This window comes from Schistocerca nitens, chromosome 7 (genome assembly GCF_023898315.1).
Source record: "Schistocerca nitens isolate TAMUIC-IGC-003100 chromosome 7, iqSchNite1.1, whole genome shotgun sequence".
Taxonomy (NCBI): domain Eukaryota; kingdom Metazoa; phylum Arthropoda; class Insecta; order Orthoptera; family Acrididae; genus Schistocerca; species Schistocerca nitens.
The window spans coordinates 381,452,135-381,456,094 of NC_064620.1; the positions used below are offsets into that span (position 1 = coordinate 381,452,135).

At 43.1% G+C, this 3,960-nt stretch overlaps 1 non-coding gene across 1 annotated transcript; it reads right to left on the reverse strand.

The window, feature by feature from the left end:
* Positions 1 to 887: 887 nt before the first annotated feature.
* On the reverse strand, positions 888 to 962 carry Trnas-uga (transfer RNA serine (anticodon UGA)). Its single transcript has one exon. It is a non-coding gene; the product is annotated as a tRNA-Ser (tRNA).
* Positions 963 to 3,960: the final 2,998 nt, after the last annotated feature.

Here is a 3,960-nt window from a genome sequence, read left to right on the forward strand (position 1 = left end):
CAGTGGAAATATGTGGCTTCACTGCTCTTTTCCTTATGTTAGCATAATGACACCATATCTCGTCACCAGTAACGATACAGGATAGGAATGGTTGGTGCTGTTCACAAACTAGTTGATGACGAACAAGAAGAGATGCGCTGATGTCCACCTGCTGATTTTTGTGATTTTGGAGTAGAGCAATAGATGTTTGGCTTAGAGCAACATATGCCTGAACCTTCTCCATTGCATGCAAATGTAGCACTGTGGTGGAATGATCATAGTTCATCACATTTACCGGTTCTCGATTACGCTGACGTGTATCAATGTGCATTAATGTGTTTACACGATCTTTATCTAAACCCGAAGGCCTTCCTGAACATGGAGAGTCACTAATGTCAAAACGATCCTCCTTGAAACGAGAAAACAATTTTGTTGCTGTGCTCTGTCCACTGGCATTGCCCTCATACTGGCAAATGTTTCTGGCTGCCTCCGCTGCCAGAAGAATATGTCGTAAATGTTATGATTTCTCCACTTGGTACTCTATTTCTTGCGTCCAGAGTTCCATTCACTATCTCCAAATGATAAAACGATAATATGTAAACCCAAATAGCAACAGTGAACTAAATATAAAAAAATGACAATCGATAAATGAACCCATACGAACCTGGATACCAACATGCAAAACAGAAACGAACTTACGCACTAACGTTATACTTTTGTGAAGTGTGGTTCAAATAGACACCTTTAACCGGGAATCACAAGAGACACACACAATATGGTTCTCGGAGATGGGTGGATCACAAGAGAGGCGATAGTGAAAAAATGAAAACAGTCATTTATCAGAATGAGATTTTCACTCTGCAGCGGAGTGTGCGCTGATATGAAACTTCCTGGCAGATTAAAACTGTGTGCCCGACCGAGACTCGAACTCGGGACCTTTGCCTTTCACGGGCAAGTGCTCTACCAACTGAGCTACCGAAGCACGACTCACGCCCGGTACTCACAGCTTTACTTCTGCCAGTACCTCGTCTCCTACCTTCCAAACTTTACAGAAGCTCTCCTGCGAACCTTGCAGAACTAGCACTCCTGAAAGAAAGGATATTGCGGAGACATGGCTAAGCCACAGCCTAGTGGATGTTTCCAGAATGAGATTTTCACTCTGCAGCGGAGTGTGCGCTGATATGAAACTTCCTGGCAGATTAAAACTGTGTGCCCGACCGAGACTCGAACTCGGGACCTTTGACTTTCGCGGGCAAGTGCTCTACCAACTGAGCTACCGAAGCACGACTCACGCCCGGTACTCACAGCTTTACTTCTGCCAGTACCTCGTCTCCTACCTTCCAAACTTTACAGAAGCTCTCCTGCGCAGAAAGGCAAAGGACCCGAGTTCGAGTCTCGGTCGGGCACACAGTTTTAATCTGCCAGGAAGTTTCATATCAGCGCACACTCCGCTGCAGAGTGAAAATCTCATTCTGGAAACATCCACTAGGCTGTGGCTAAGCCATGTCTCCGCAATATCCTTTCTTTCAGGAGTGCTAGTTCTGCAAGGTTCGCAGGAGAGCTTCTGTAAAGTTTGGAAGGTAGGAGACGAGGTACTGGGAGAAGTAAAGCTGTGAGTACGCGGCGTGAGTCGTGCTTCGGTAGCTCAGTTGGTAGAGCACTTGCCCGCGAAAGGCAAAGGTCCCGAGTTCGAGTCTCGGTCGGGCACACAGTTTTAATCTGCCAGGCAGTCATGTATTAGTTTTCAACAACTTGTACTACATTTTGAACATTAAAAAAGGTTCCTCCCGCTGGGTTTCAACATTGCTCACACCCATTCACAAAGCTAATCGGACCGAGGCCGCAGCGGAAATGTTGCAGCTGCATCTGGCAATCCAGAGGACTTCTTTATCCATTTAGTCACCATGAAAGAGTATTACTGTGGCCTCGAGACAAATGAGCAAAGTAAACAGTGGAAATATGTGGCTTCACTACTGTCTAAAACGGCGAAGGTTCAGCCGTCATCGGGCAACGTGATGCTGTGACTATTTTCAGACTGTTGATGTGGTTCTAACACATCATGTTTGTGGGTGTCAATCCCTCGCAGGGGTAGGTTTCCGAGATCTCCTGATGAGTTTATGGGGGACTGTCAAGACGGAGTGATGCACGACAATACACTAATCTGTTCTGCAAACAGGACACAGTGACTCATGCTGCTTCGTGGGATATCAAAATTTGCGTAATATCGCATATTTACGTGATATGGCAACCTGCGACTGGTTCGTCTTTCTTCGGATGAAAAACCAGGTATTTCCAGAACGCAGAAAAGGTGGAACGTAATCTGAACAGTTAAAATGTAATTTCTAAAATCAAGGTCTCTGCGAAGTCATCCGTCATTGGGATAAATTTGTAGCATTAAGGGGCGAATGTGTGGAGAAAGTCTGACGAGTTTTATGGTTGTAGACTGACTTTTTCGAGCGGATAATTAAAACAATGTTGTCTGACTCATCATTCCTCCGACTGGTTTGATGCGGGCCACTTTGAGGTCATCTCCTGCACCAGCCTCTTCGTCACAGAGTAGCTCTTGCAGCTTATGTCATCATTTATTTGCTGGATGCATTCCGAGCTCTGTCTTCCCAGACACTTGTACCCTCTACAGCTCCCTCTAATGCCATGGAGATTATTTTCTGATATCTTAACAGTTGTCTCCCATTCCTGTCCGTTCTTGTTGTCACTGTTTTCCATATGTTCCTATCTTTGCCGTCTCTGCCTATGTTTGATAGGCCCAATAAAAATGGCTCTAAGCAGTATGGGACTTAGCATCCGAGGTCATCAGTCCCCTGACTTAGAACTACTTAAACCTAACTAACCTAAGGACGTCACACACATCCATGCCCGAGGCAGGATTCGAACCTGCGACCGTGGCAGCCGCACGGTTCTGGAGTGAAGCGCCTAGAACCGCGGCAGGCGATGGATTCAATACCTTGGCCACCATGAAGCCCAGACATAACCCAACTGGACTTTTTCTTTTCGGGCCACATGAAAATTTTGTGTACAGTGAAAAGATCAAACATCAGTCATTTACGGAAAAGAATCCTTGCGGCGCTTGGGACAGTTACACCTAAAATGTTGGTGAATACGTGGCGAAAAATGGGATATCGTCTCGACGTGTGTAGGACAACAAATGGATCCCACGTTGACGTTTACTAACATAAAACAAAACTTGAAGGAATTCTCTTTCATGATATGTACTCATTGATCTAATTTTTCATTAAGGGGGGTAGGACGTCAAACGGGCCGACTTGGAGCAGGAGAGGCACCACAGGACATTTTAATTTCCGTTGTCTATACTTTTACAAGTAAATTCATAAAACTTTGTCAGCATGACCAGGAAGGATTCAGGATTCACACACGTAGCAGCGGAAGTTCAAAAAATAACAAAATAATTTTTTTACATGTTAAATTTCATCATTTTTTCACTTACTATTGGCTGCATTTGTTGCTATCACTTTTCTTCATAAGTAAGAGAGACTGTTCTATGAATTTTGCACAGCATACAAACCATACTTACAGGTGTCTGAAACTCTAGAATCTATTTAATTTATGAAAAAATGAATGAGCTGTTACGTTTTAAACTTCATGTTTACAAAAAAAACAATTTTTGTAGTTAATTATCTCAATTTTTACCACAGTTTATAATAGATTTGGAAAATTCTGGAGTTTCATACACCTGTAAGTATGGTTTGCGTGCTGTGCAAAATTCATCAAAGAATCTCTCTTAGTTGTGAAGCAAAACGTACCTATAGCAACAAATGCAGCCAACAGTAAGTGAAAAAATGATGAAATATCATATCTAAAAAAAATTTATTTTGTTATGTTTTTGCTCTTCTACTGCTATGAGTGTGAATCCTGAATCCTTCCTGGTCATGCTGACAAAGTTTTGTGAATTTATTTGTAAAAGGATAGACAGTAGAAAATAAAATGTTCTGTGATGCCTCTCCT